General features: G+C 36.3%; 1 pseudogene; it reads left to right on the top strand.

The window, feature by feature from the left end:
• Positions 1-13,908, top strand: part of LOC129081169 (polynucleotide 5'-hydroxyl-kinase NOL9-like) — a 31,182-nt pseudogene extending 17,274 nt beyond the window's left edge.
• Positions 13,909-15,670: the final 1,762 nt, after the last annotated feature.

Here is a 15,670-nt window from a genome sequence, read left to right as displayed (position 1 = left end):
ATGTTTCATGTAACACATGGTAATGTCCATTGTCTTTCAGAGTACCCCAAATTTGGAGTCAGGGGTGTGGTGTTCATTTGTTATTTTAACTAAATCTTGGTTTTTTTCTCTTAAATCTGAATATATATATATATATATATATATATATATATATATATATATCTCACATCTTTATGTAAAAACTGAATCCACTACCAAGCCAAGTATAAGCACTTTGTGTTCTCTTTAACTCATGAAGAATGCATGAGGAAAAGAGTATGGGCTTTTGCATAGGAAAGACTGATTTAAATACTGCCTCCGCCACTTACAAGCTTTGTGATCTTGGGTAAGTTATCTAAGACTCAGTGTCTTCATGCACAAGTTGGAATTATTGTACCTTCTAGCAAAACTTTTTAAAAGCTTACAAAGTACCTGACACATGCTAGACATTCATTAAACAGTAGCTATTATTAATGAAACAGGTGGAAGATGAGAATTATTATTTACGTAACTATAATAGACTGAATTGTGTCCTCAAAAAGAATGATCAAAGTCTAATTCCCAACACCTGTGAATATTGACTTATTTGGAAATAGGACCTTTGTAGGTACAGTCAAGTTAAGATGAGGTTGTGCTGAAATGGAATGGGCCCTAAATCCAGTGGTTGGTGTCCTCTTAAGGGGAAAAATAATGATACAGAAAAAGACACAGAGACACATAGAAGACCATGAGAAGGCCAAGACAGAGATTAGAATGATGCAGCTAGGAGCTAACGAAGGCCAAGGATTTCCAGAAGCTATGGAGAGGCAAAGAAAACTTCTTTTCTAGAGCCTTCAGAAGGAACATGGCCCTGCTGACATCTCCATTTCAGACTTCAGGTCTCCAGAGCTGTAAGAGAATAAATTTCTGTTGTTTTAAACCACTTTGTTATAGCAGCACCAAGACACTAACACAGTAATGTAGCTCAAATTCTCCCTTGGGTGTTTGTAGTTATTTTAAGACTGCATAATAGTGATATCAGTTAACAGATTGGGTGCCATTAGAAATTCCTTTTGAAGAGAATCCAGCACAGCACAGTGGGCTGAAGCTAATGGCAATGATATATGTTAAAAAACAAACAAGCAAACAAAAACCAGAAAACCTGTGCCCATGGCATCAAAATAACTCAAACGAATTTCAAAGACTGGGTGTTGAATTATGTATCTAATTAACTCTACACCTTTGTGTATATAACTGTACACACCATTATCACATTATGGAAGTCACAGAAATAATAATCAGTGCTAAAAAGACCATATTCTAAGAAGTGATTCTATCATTAAAATAAAATTTAATGAAAGAAAGAATCACAACTAAAAAGTTGACCCCATAAATGATGAATGATGCTAACTGACAGGTGTTGGCAAAATGGAAGGAAATAGGAAATCCACAATACACTTTCATTGACCTCAGAGGTTTGTTAGTTTATTAGTAGAGCAAAATGGAATATCCCACTCCTTTACTTATGCAATTAAGTTTATGCAACTCTCTCTTATTCTGACAAGTGTTTCCCTCCTACTAAAAGCCAAAATGGAAGAACTTCAAATATTTTAGAATGAATTTTGACAGCTGGTTTCTTATTTTTAAACAATCCTTTAAAGATAAATCTCCTCAAAGAAAATAACTGGTCTGCTGAGTTTAAGCAGCAACAGTTTTGGACTTTAGGAAAATGTTAATACCAGCACTAAAATTTATTCTGTTAATTGCTCTAATAATCAATAAGTAATTTTCATTCTAAACTAGGTTCTTTATGTGACTTAAATAAACCAACTGAAGATCATTTACATCTCAATAACAATTCCTAATAATGTCACATCATTAAATTCCACCCTGGTTCTCAATAATGTTGGTTAGTCACCAATAAAGGGACTTATTACCTGGGTCAGGTCCTCAGGGCCATAGAGAGAACCAATGGGTGAAGGCGTTTCTTGTTAAACCATGATTCTGCGTGAGCCTGTCTTCTCCTGGGACTTTGCCACAATTTACTTGCAGCGTTACAGACCGCCCGTTTGCTTCTCTCTGTCTCTGTCTCTGTCTCCTTCCCTTCTCTCTTCCTTCCTTCCGTATTTTCTTTTAAATAGACCAATTTTAATCCTAGTAGTGGCAAAAAAATTATCAAGAGTCTTCTGCATCTTATTTCTCATTGAATATGATTAACAGAAGGAAAATAACTTAAGGAAAATACAAAAGTACACCACATTTAAGTTTCTTTACACTGCAAAAAAATGAACAGAAGAAGTAGATATTTGGGAATTATCTACGCATGTAGACAAATACAGAGTTTCTATTTGGACATTATTTCTAAGAGAAATGTCTTGGGCCTGTGTTTCTACTTTATTTATATTGGCAGAATTAAATATGTTGTGCCGTATAGTTGTAATAATGTAGAATCCACTGTGTATCAGTAAAAAAGTATTTTAAAGCTTAAGTGTATATAACTAAAATAATGAAAATCATTACTATTTTAAAAAAACATTTTTAACAATACTTTTGTGATACCAACACACTTGCTGATAATATTGAAATTTTTATGTTAATTAAACAACCCCTAACCACTGAGTACATTTCAGATACGTAAACTTTGTAATTACCTCCATTATTGAAATAGCTGGCTTGATTTATTCTTGCCACAGTAACATTGTAGCTTCTGTTAGTTTGTCTTTAGAAAAACGTAAGTCCCAGCAAGGGAATATAAAAACTATTACTGTAAATTAAATATTAAAGCTAACTTATTTTTGCATAAGAATGCTGTCAAATAATGATGGTGATAGTTGCTAAGATAGAAACTATTTCTGGCTTTTTTTTAGAAGCACGAATTAAAATCTAATTTTCAGTTTTGTTTTGTTTTGTTCTTTTGGTAAATTGCATGTAGTTAGTGTGTATAGTTTTACTGATGGTAGTAGCTTAAGGGGGAGCTATTATAGTCTTAGTTTAGCGATTAGGAAATACAACATTTGTTGAAGGGCTAGGCCTTTTAGTCTAGAATGGATTAACACTTGATCCTTCCTTAAGCATTTTTATACAGGAGTGCATTATCCTTGGAGCCACCCTGGGCTCCATGCCTCATTAGCTTGGGTGTTAGATAAATCAAAGGCAGCCTCGGAGACAAAGATAAGCAAACTGCAGGCCAGCAAGATGATGATGTATGGATCCAGGAGGCTAATAGGAAAGTATTGACAGGAAAATGGTGTGCTTATCCTGCAATCACTGCATATTGCAATGAGAGCTCCCAAAAGCAGATGGGATACACTTCAGGGAACGCACGGCTACAAGACTGTTAGGCAGAAATGGATCCTTATGTTTTAAATTTGAACAAGAACTTAGTTTCTTTTTAGCAGCTATTCAAATGCATTAGGCCATGTAACACAAGCCACAGCAAACTCTGAAAAGGGAATCCCATTTTAGGAGAGCGAACATTGGAGTTGTTTTCATTCCAGAACATGTTTTTCTCACCAATATAATCTTGATTTAGCAAGGAATAAACACTTGCATATGATTTCCATGATCAGTCTGCCTTATCAGTCATTCATACATTAGGAGTTTGCTTATTGATATGCCCATAGGATTCTGAAGGAACACTGCCTGTGAATTTTAACATGAAGGAAAATTACGTGTGTGTGTGTGTGTGTGTGTGTGTGTATGATGTGCCTGTAACTAAATAACATTTTCAGATTCTCATCTACAATTACGGTCTTAAACTGAATTAGACTTCTAAGATGATGTACAGAGTCATGTTCAGGATCTTATACTTTATGAGAGTTTTTGTCCTCCTCTCTCTTTTAGAAATCATGTGTTTTGTATATTTTTAAGCTAATTCACCCATTTGTAAAATTTAAGAATTTAGTGTAAAAAAATAATAATAATATGATAACCGTATCTATTAGAATCACAAATTTGAAAAACATTCATTAATACTCATTTGACCTGAGCCTACTGGGGTATTGCTTTGGGTTGAAGGTTAACTAACAGAATTGATTTTCCAAATCATGATGTACTCATTCAATCTCCTTTCCTGGCTCAAAAATAGGACTCTGATTTACTCTAAATGATGGAACAGACAACAGTTTCTCTGAAATAAGAGCCACTATGGGTTCAACTCTTTTATTTCCAGAACCGTGGATACCAAATCTATTTACCCAGATGATGACCCAGCAGCTTCTCCTAAGCCCATAAAAACTATGGTAGTTATTTGCACAAATACACATTAACTCATCCACCAGAGTTCTTATGAAAGTGGGTCTGCTTTGTGCTCAGATCACTATACTATAATGATAGGTGAGGACTGGACTTGTTCACAGGGAGTGAGCCAGAACCATCCATCAGATAGGCTAAGAGAAGAAATCACAGGATAGCCCTGAAAATCAGGAACCAAAACTTATGAAAAGTGATTTGTTAATTTTGCAGTTACTGGAATATTCAACATCATTATCTAAAATCCTCAGATTTTCCCATATTTAAGGCATTAAGAAACTTTATCTGATATACTACATGTATGAGTTTAGCAAAACTGTTACAATTGAAATAGGTGGCATACCTTAAGTCATGATTGATCTTTCATCTCCATTTCTAAATCCTGTGTTCAAAGGCAAGTAGAGAGACTCGAAAATTTTGTAGTTTAATTGCATTTAAGGGCAATGAGCAAAGAATCAACGAAGCTCCATTGCCAAGTCCAAATTTTACAGATGAGAAAGAGGTACTACGTCTCCCCAAAATAAAACCATTTGCCAAAAGCCAAACGATTAATAATTGGCAACACAGAACTAGGTTCTAGGTTACCTAACAACCAGCTCCATGCCTCTAACATGCTGCTTCACCAATCAGCACAGAATTTGAAGGTGCAGAGGTGGGAGATTACTACACCCCAGCTATTAAACATGAAAACAGGAAGTGGCTTAATTGAAAATGGGAACTGAATCACAAAATGGAAATATATAGTTTTCCCGGGTCACTAGGTACCTCTAACACAGTTTTATCATTGCAAAGAAAAAGGAGTGCAGTGGACTGTCCCTACTCTAGCCCACGTGATTGACATGGCAGAAAGTTCACTGTACTGGGTCGCCCAGGTCAGACACCATAGGCACTCTTGGTTTGAAGGAGAGAAACTTTGTCTCTCTTGTTTTTCCCAGCCTCGATGAGTGCTTTACTTACTGTACTTACTACTTAAGTCTAACCTTCTGCCTCCTTTTCTCCAAGAATTTCTGCCTTCACAGTCAAAGATAAAGCTTTAGAATCATTATTTTGCCAAATGTGAAATGGTTTACCTTCATCTAAAAACTATGTATTTATCTTAAGCTCATAGAAATAGGTCACATATTTTCAATTTCTGACCTTAAAGTGTTGCTGTCCTTGCCTAGAAACATATTGCTTTCTCTCTCTCTCTCTCTCTCTCTCTCTCTCTCTCTCTCTCTCTCTCTCGTCATCAAGAGGGGAAATGGTCAGGTGGAACATCAAAATCCACTGCAGCTAACTGGTCAAGTTGGGATTTTTTGTTTGTTTTTAAATGCAAATCTATTTGGTAAATCAATTTAATGCTAATTGTAAGAATAATCTATAAATGCACTACACACAGGGATTTTAAAATCATACATAATGATGTCATCTGTCATACCTCTGAAGTTACCCAAACATTTATCTTCAAAATTATGAGCAGAAGCTAACCCAGAATTCACATCAAACCTGCAATGTTGGCCTTCACCTCTGCGTAGCTCCTTAGGAAGCTGTAAGGAAATCAGACATCCAAATAAACAGAGTCGGTTCACAAAGGAACACTGGAAGGCAAGAAAAGAAAACTACCCTAAACGTGCTACCTATGCATGCCTTGCTGGTGTAGGAAACAGTCATATTTTTCACCTAAAAGCCAACCCTGCAAACTCCCAGCTGGCAGAGGTGCCCTGCCTTTGTTCTGCGCTCCCGGCTGCCTTCTCCGCGCGCCGCCCCCGTAGCTTGGGGAACGCTGTGATTAATGCACACCTCCCTGCCCCACCCGCAGGCCCGGCCCCTGGCTGCTCCCCCAGCACGGCCCGCGCAGTCACGGCACCGCGGTCCCTGCGCCTTTAACTGCCTGCCTTCCCTTCGGCCATCCGCAGCTGGGCCTCCCTCCCGGTGGCCTGACCGGCTGCCTCCTGCACCTTGGGACTCGGGCAGGGTGCGTTCATTACTCATCTGTGACAATAACCCATCGAGTAAGATGTAGAACTCAATTCCAGCAGAAAGACCTATAATGTCGGAGTCAGGAGGTTATCGCTGGGGGACCTGCACCTTGCTCCTCACCTCCCTTATCGAGAGCTTTACAGCCTCTGCCGGGGCCAGCATCTTGTAAAGCTGAGGGCGGCAGATTTGGCCTCAGATTAGCATACATCTTCCTAAGTGGTACTACATTTAATTAAAAAAGTAAACCTTAGTTAATTCTTGTTTTCGTTATTGTAGTATAGGAAAGGAGATGTACATTGTAAAATCGGAGTTGACCAATAAGAGGAAAAGAAAACAGACCTTCTGAACTCTTGTGCTTCTCTTGTTCTAGCCTCCTCCCCCTCTGGAGAGGCGAATGAGTCATTAGGGCCTCGGAATCCTCTCCCTGTGTCCCAGGTGCTTGTCCCAAACAAACAATCAACATCAGACAGCCCCCGGTGCTTCACCTTACAATACGGTTTTTGCAGCTGTGCGGTGGTCATACCCCTGTCGCACTATCTGGCCTTCCATATTTTCCTAAGAGGGTCAGAGTATTTGAACTAATGACTAAAGTTTTGATGTGTGAATCAAAACTAAATGGAGCTTTTGCTGCCTCTGAGAAATTCTGATTTGATGACAATTAGAAAACTTCAAAAGCCCAAGGGCAAAAGAGATGGATCAGGATAGAAAGGGACAACTCTAGAATATGCCTTTGCGTTATTTACTTATCTTCTAGAACCACGTACATCAAAACATTAAAGTGAAACACAAGTGTTAGACTCACTTCAATTTCATTACATTAAACAGATATTCATCAAACTGTAATAATTAACCAGATGTAAGAAAAGACTTATTACATTTGAGAAGGAATTTCAGGTCATGACTACGGTATCAATGAAAGCCAATTGTACAATTAAATACCATAAACTGCTTAAACTATTTCTTACTGATTTCAGTAGGATTATTTCTTGACAGGTAATATTATAAAACCAAATTCTATAATATTGAGAAACTTTAAAAATATGTGAAATTTTAATTGGCAATGGTTTAAGATAGAGTAAACCAAGCAAAATAATATAACCTCAGTGTATAGTTTCACATTTGATAATTATCATTTCTTTTCTAAACTCTTTGTCATAACATCCCCTTCCTAAAATTTTTCAAAGTCTTAATCTAAATTTTTAGGAAGTTACCCTCTTCTAAACAACACAGTCTTCAAAACAAAACAGCTTTGCCATTTTCTAGTTCTGTCTTTTATGCCACTTCCCAACTTCCCAACTTCTACTACTATTCCCACTTACAACATACCTGTGCCATTTTCATTAGAAATATCTTAAAATATGTAACAGAAGTCCCCATCCCTCCAATGCCTCTCTCTGTTAATAAAAATTTAAAAAAGGAGTACTCCAGAAAGCATGCAGACATTTGCTTAGAGGGAAGATAGCCTAAATCAGCATTTCCACAGAATTCCACAAAACCCAGTTCTTTAATGTGTTCACAGTTGCTACTTTTTACGTAAATTATGCTTGTATTTTGTATTTGAGGAAGTCCAAGTTTAAAAATCTCAACATCTTCTCAGGACCTGTAAAATCACTGTACATTGTAAACCCCAAGACACAATTCACTACTTATTTCTCAGTTATTTGACTGTGGAATCCTTTTATGATAACATTTGTGAAGAGTAGCTTCCTGTAGAAACTACTTGGAAAACCCTATACCTTCACTTTTCCTGGGTGGTATACTAGGGAATTTGCTAATATTGCAATTTTTCTTGGGGTTATGAGGTAGGAGGCAGGATAACATAAAGAAGAGCAAATGCAATAAAATATGCAAAACTCTTAGAACAGTTCTTGGACCCAAAAAGATGGTATTAATTATTTTCACTACAAAAAGTCACCTCTCTGATGCCTTTTGCAACTGTTCCAGGCAGAGTGCTACCTCCCCCAAGCTTCCCTAGCACTCAGCTTATGTCTCTATCAGAGCGGTTATTAATTGAGTTATAATAACCACTTTATGTAAGTGTCTTTTCACTTGCTTCTTAGTTGAGAGCCAATGTCTAACTCATTCTTCCACCTTTACTTCTTAGTATTGTGCTGAGCACATGGTTGGCAGTAATAGAAGTTTGTTAAGGGAATGAATCAGTCAATAACTAAAATTTTATTCACCATTCACATTAAAATATAGACTATTTCTAAATATATAACAGGATCAAGATCTACCCTCTACCACCTCGAAGAAATAAAAGATACTTCATTTTATTACAAAAATAATATTAACAACCAAATCAACCATGGAAGAAGACGATTTTGTGCTGGGCATCGTGCTAGGTACTCTTACATATATTATGCTCCTAATCTTCATAATGACTCTCTGAGATTGATGTTATCATCTCCACTAGATAAATAAAAACACTGAGGCTGGAAGGGCTAAGTGCTGTGCCCAGAGCCATGCAGAGAGAAATAGGTGAAGCAGAGATTTGAATCCAGACACTCCTGAGTCCATACTCCTACGTTAGCTACCATTCCACTGTCAAGGAAACTAAATACAAAGGAGAGCACAGTACTCTGTGATTCTTGCCTTCTTACTCAGATGGGTCTTCACTGAGACTAAAATAAAATAAAATATAAAAATAAATAAAATACACCACTCCCCTGTCCTTCCTTACCATTCAATAGGAGAGAGTGTTGCATGGTGGAAAATCAACAGATTTTAGTATCATTGCTTTGTTTTTGTAAGCCAAGTTAGCTTCTCTAAGTCTCAGTTTTCTTATTATAATGGGACACGATGTTTGTTTGTTTGTTTCAGTGAAATGTAAAAATCAAGCACAACACTTATCAGACACTCAAAAAAATGACATCATTATGACATATTTTCCTCCTTTATTTCAGAGCCATACTTTCTAAAGGGGAGGCAGAAGCTGATGCCTTTGGATTTCTACTCCCCTCTCACTCTGATCCCCTTTGACCTCTTCTGACACCATCTACCTTCATCTGCTCTTTGAAATTCCATCGCTGACCTTCTAGTTGTTAAATCCAGAGTTCTTTCCTTAATTATTATTTTCCATGACTTCTATAACATTTACAAACATTTTAAAATGTTTTCTTAAGATTTTCTTATATAAGGAGTAATCTATTAATTGCATAAAATTTTTAAATCACAGGTAAAATATAAAGAGAAAACTAAAATCACATATACTCATTATTCAAAATTAAAGTCATTAATATTTTAGTTTATTTCCTTCAATTATATAAATCAGGTATATTATGTAGATATATTTAAATTTGGAATAACATTATATAGAAAGTTTAAATCCATGTATATTTATTTAATACCATAATATAATCATAAATCCATGTATTTAAATTTTCTTTTAAATCAACGTATTAATAGCCAAGGCATGCACCATAATTTACTTGACTCTTCCCAATTTATTTTGAATGTAAGCATTATGATAAACATCCTTACCTATGAACTATTTTATTTTGGAATATAGTACTTAAAATAAAAATATATTAAATGGGGGCAGGCAGTATATGGGAAACCTCTGCACCTTCTTCTCAACTTTACTGTGAACTTTAAAACTGTTCTAAAAATTAAATAAAGTCCATAAAATATATGTATTAACATTTTTGAATTCTTGATATGTGTTAAGTTGCTTCCCCGAAAACCTAAACCTTTCTTGTCCAATATGAGGGCCGCTAGTTGCGTGTTGCTATTTAAGTTTATATTTATTAGACTTTTTAAAATTACAAATTCAGCTTCTCAGTAAACACGAGCTACATTTCCAGTGTCTGAAACAGATATGGAACATCTCCATCATTGCAAAGAATTCTATGAGACAGTGATGAGACAAGAATGACTTATCCAGAAGGAAGATACAATCACGGCACCATTTGCCTTTCTCCTTGATCCTGAGAAAGAGAGCAGATAAGGAACTGGTAAAATTGTCAAGCTACACAGATTAACTATGTGGCAGAAAAGAAATGAAATATGAAAAGTTCAACTCATATGTTTAATACAAAAATTCAACTGGTTTTACTCTTACTGACTTTGAAACCATTTGACTTATGATGAGAGTACTCCCACTGTAGAAAGAAAACCACTCTTCTAAGAATACTTACGTTGGTAAAGTCTTTTTTATTCTCAAAGAGTCTTACTTGGAACTCTGAATTAGTGGCCACCAAGCCCCACTGTGGAAGAAGAGGAATATTACAGACTTTTGTGTGAGACAAACCAGAGGAGTGATTTGAGACTCAGGAGAGGTTGGGAGAAGGGAGGAAGGGCCAAGCAAGAAGGTGCTCTCTAGCTTTGAAGTTGGGAGTGCCTAAGTAAGGTCCCATCTCAGAGCAAGTTCTCCGAGTGACTATGTCTCAGGAAAGTACCAGGAAGTAGACCAGGAAAGGGACCACTGTACAAAGTGCTGTTCCAGTGTAAAAGTGCTCTATGGGACCAGAGGCCAAGTCCAGTTGTAGGACTGTAACACTTGGACAGTCCTACAAGTCCAAGTGTTACATACTTGTAGGAGAAAACTTGCAAAGGCCAGCTGCATTGCCGGATCCCACCAGCTGGTCGTCCATATGAATGAGAAAATTATTATGGAGTGGGAGAGGACCATGAACCTAGTTATGCCTTGAATCTTTGCACAATCATTTATGTTACCTTGCCTTTGAGGACACTTCTCTGCTTTTTCCTGAAACATTCATAAACCCTAGGGAAGGCCTAGGACACCTGGATGACCAGGGGAGGGCTAAGCTCCCATGCGTAGTTTTGGAGACTAGATAGGGCACCCTATAGCTTCAAAGAGTCATAGTATCCTATTACACGGAAAACTGGTCATGCAGTTGGGAACAGTGCTGAAGGCCAGGGCTGTGAGGAAGGGAACTCCTCTGAGCATATTGTCAGTCAGCTCTTGTTGAGTCTTTACCCACCCCAGTGACTTAACTCATTTCTAGTTTCACCATTTCAGCACTTTGGTGAGAGGTTTTCATTCCTCTCCCACCTGAGTCAGAATCAAAATATGAACAATAACACCTGGGGACAGCGTATTGAGGAAGCTAAGTCAGGATGGGCACCTCTATATAAATTTGGTAGTTTAATTCTATAGAAATGAGTTAGTGTGAGGTGTGAGCAATGTTATTAAGATATTTACCCTCTTAGCTAAGAGTAAACATCAGAAAGAGGCAAAAAAATTCTAAAAGTGTCTGTAACTTACGGTACCATTGAGGCCATCCTGAAGGCTTGCAAATTCAGTATGTCTGAGAAAAATCATAAGCTCTGATAAAAAAATTTATAAAAGCATTGCTTTATTAATAGAAACAGAATAAGCTGTCCCATTGGATTGTTAAGCTGCTGGGGTGTAACTACTAGATAGAGACCATTTGGCCCATCCCATGAATAAAGTGTATCTGCAAGTTGTAGAAAAAGAACCACCTAAAAATAGGACTTGAGTTCCTGGATCCAAATGTGTTTGAAGTTAAGAGGCACTCCCAGATTTCCCCGTTAGGAGAGTTAATAAATACCCTTTGGAGGTTTAAATCATTCAATTAAATTAAATTGGGTTAAATTGATAATAAAATGTAAAGATTACTACAAAGGGATATAAATAAAATTATTTTCTTTCTATATTGAGTCTAAAGTGTCCACAAGATTCAAAGAGGTGATAAAGAGAACTGATTTAGAGAGAGTTGAAGGTATTTGCTTGTCTTTAATTGGAAGTCAGTGTAGTACAGTAGATGGGAGGAAGTTCTTAATTTTTATTATCCTGGTTTAAGTATTGGTTGTACCAACTCTGAGTTGGGTGACCTCATGCACATTATGCAATGGCTCTGTGTCTCAGGTACCTCATGTATAAGATAGGAAAAATATTAGTGCCTGCCTCATACGGTGGTTGTAATAATTTAATAAATCAATGCTTGTAACACATTACCACCTGCCACACTGTAGTATTCTATTAATCTTACTTACCATTATTATTAAGCTTTAACAGGGTAGAGTACAACCAGACTGTGAGGTTTTTGTTCTGAGTGTGGGCATTTCTGTGGAGTGGTAATGATTATACCAAGCTCTTAATCATATAACTATTAACCGAAATGCTGGGTAGACCATGGATATAAACAAAAACTAAATCATGAACATAAAAGTAAGTTACTTGTTTAAGTTATGTTTGATATTCATGATGCTTTGGTATGTCATTTGCAAATGTAGTAATGTATATATCCCTCAAGACAAGTCAAATATAAATATAATAATTTAGGTACTAATCATGTCCTATCAAGCACTCATTATTCTTCTTAATAGAGATACACCTTTAAACTCACCAGGTCTCTTATCTTTTTCACTGTATAAATAATTTTTCAAAATACCAACTAATAAGTGAAATTATCATTCACTCCAATCCTCTAATCTTTATGATACTGAGTTTAAAACTGTAATTTTGTGTTTGCACAGTTTTTTCTCAGCCAAATTTACTTAAGGTTTTGATGAGTATGAAAGAAAATTTGTATCAGAACCATGACCTTAAACTTGGCAAATTGCTTCCATAAAATTTGTTGACTGTATCTAAAATAAAAGGAAGCTCTTGCTCTAAGTAATGTTGAGGGGGAAATTCTCTGCTAAGTAAGATTTTGAGAACAAGTTATTTTCATCTAATTCAACTTGGATAACTTATGAATTGTGAAATGAAAATAATTCTATCAATAGCTATTGATCATTTGTGTTCTATTTGGATGCTATATTAGGCAGAATTGATATAGAAAACTGTTTGACAAAAACATTATAAGAAATGAAAGCTATAGACCAATACTGTCCTAAATATATACACAAAAACCCTCAAGAAAATATTAGCAAATCAAATCCAACAATGTATGAAAAGTTATAGACCATAATTTGTTGGAATTTATTCAAGCCATGCAAGTCTGGTTCAACATTCAAAAATAATTAATGTAATTCATCATAACAGCTAAAGAAGAAAAATCATACCATAATATCAATGGGTGCATAAAAAGCACTTGACAAAACTCAAAACCCATTCATGATTAAGAAAATATCTCAATAAGCTATAAGGGGAAACTTCCTCAACGTGACAAAAAATATTTTTTTAAATCCCAAAACTATACTTAATGGTGTGAACCTAGGCGCTTTCTTGCTAAGATCGGGAATAAGCAAGGATGCCTCCTCTCACCGCTGCTTTTAAACATCATACCAGAAGTGTTAGTAAATGCTATTAGTAAAATAATTTTTTTCCTTGGAAAGATAATAAAAGGTATACATATTGGTAAGGAAGAAATAAAATTGTCTTAGTTCACAGATGACATGATAAGCTATGAAGAAAATCCTAAAGAATTAAAAACAACTCCTGAAACTAATAAACGATTAGAGCCAGGTTTCAAAGACACAAGGCCAGTATACAAATTAAATCACTTTTTAAATATACCAGCAGTGAACAATTGAATTTTGGGATTAAAAACACAAAATCTGGGCGCCACAGCCAGAGTCGTCGTGCAGTCTGTGCAGCAGCCCAGCCTCATCCCACGCCGTCAAGGCGGGAGGGGTCCCCGGATCGGGAGGGTGGATGGTGAGGCGGAGGCCCCTGGGCCCTCAGTGAAGCTGGCCAGCATCTTCTGGTCCGTCCGGCTCCGCGGGCCACTCAGGGCCAGAGCCAGGGGAAGGCAGAGCAGAAGGGACCGCAGCCACGTGGCGCCACCAGGAGTCCGCCGGCCGTGAGCCCTTCACATTGCACCAAACAAATTAATTACTTGAGTATAAATCTAACAAAATTTGTATAAGATATATATGAGGAAAACTACAAATTTCTAATGAACAAAATTAAATATCTAAATGGATGGAAAGATATTCTATGTTCCTAGATAGGAAGACTCAATATTGTTAAGATGTCAGTTCTTCCCAACTTGAAACATAGATTAAATGTAGTCAAAATCAAAATCTCAGAAAAGTACTTTGTGGATATCCACAGATTGATTCTAAAGTTTATGCAGAGAGGCAAAAAACCCAGCGAGCTAGCACAATATTGAAGAAGAACGAAGTCAGAGAACTGACACTGCCCTACTTCAAGTTTACCAAAAAGCTATAGTAATCAAGAAAGTGTGGTATTGGTGAAAGAAAAAAAAAACAAAAAAACAAACAGTGGAACAGAATAGAGAGAGCCCAGACATAGATTCACACAAAAATAATCAACTGATTGTTGACAAAGAAGCAAAGGCAAACCAATGGAGAAAGGATGGTATTTTTAACAAGTGGTGCTGGAATAACTGGACACTCACATAAACAAAAACAGAATGTAGACACCCGTCTGACATCCTCACAAATATTAACTCAAAATGGGTCATGAACCTGAATGCAAAATATAAAATGATAAAACTCCTAGAAAACAGCGTAGGAGAAAACCTAGTTGATTCTTGGTTTAGTAATGAGAGAGTTCTTAAAATTAAAAACTACTCTGCTAAAGCTTTTAAAAGAATGAAAAAAAGCCACAGACTGGGAAATCATACTTGCAAAAATTATATATCTGATAAAAGACATATCCAAAATGCACAAAGAATTCTTAAGAAGGAAACAACCCAATTCAAAGAGGGGTAAATGTCTGAAGAAACACCTCACGAAAGAGTATAAGCAGATAACAAATAGCATATAAAAAGGAGCTCAACATCATGGTGTCATTATGGAAATCGCAAATGTATTTGAAAAAATAAAAATAAATAAAGCAATGAGATATAGTTAACTACACATCTGTTAGAATGACTAAAATCCAAAACACTGGCAATACCAAATGCTATAGATGATGTGGAACACAAGGAATCCTTATTCATTTTTGAATGGTACACACTTTGAAAGACAGTTGGGCAATTTTCTACAAAACTAAACATATGCTTACCATATGATCCAGCAGTTGAACTCCTAGGCATTTACCCAAGTGAGATGAAAACTTATGTCCACACAAAATCTGCACAAGAATGTTTATAACAGCTCTATTTAAAATTGCAAAAAATTGGAAGCAATCCACATATTCTTCAACAGGTGAATGGATAAACAAATTGTGGTACAGCTATACAATAGAACGTTATTCTGCAAAATAGAGAAATGAACTATCAACAAAAAAAAGATAAGATACTTAAATGTGTATTGTAAAGTGAAAGAAGTCAACCTAAAAAAAGGCTACATACTACATGATTTCCACTATATGACAATCTAGTAAAGGCAAAACTGTAGAGATAATAAAAAAATCTGTGGTTACCAGGACATGCGGGAGGTGGTAGGGCATGAGGGGGAAGCATGGGTGGAGCACAGTGGACTTTTAAGGCAGAGAAATTATTCTGTTTGATACTGTCATGATGGATACCTAATATTATGCATTGACAAACCCCATATAACTGTACATCAAAAAGAGTGAACCCTAATGTAAACTATGAAATGTTTACATTATAGAATATAGCAATACTGACTCATCAATTATAACAAATGTACCATA

The sequence above is a fragment of the Pteronotus mesoamericanus genome, unplaced genomic scaffold (genome assembly GCF_021234165.1).
Source record: "Pteronotus mesoamericanus isolate MK-2021 breed Mesoamerican mustached bat unplaced genomic scaffold, CSHL_Meso_final contig_94, whole genome shotgun sequence".
Taxonomy (NCBI): Eukaryota; Metazoa; Chordata; class Mammalia; order Chiroptera; family Mormoopidae; genus Pteronotus; species Pteronotus mesoamericanus.
Note: the sequence above shows the minus strand (reverse complement) of the source record. Positions and strands in the feature narration are given on the sequence as shown.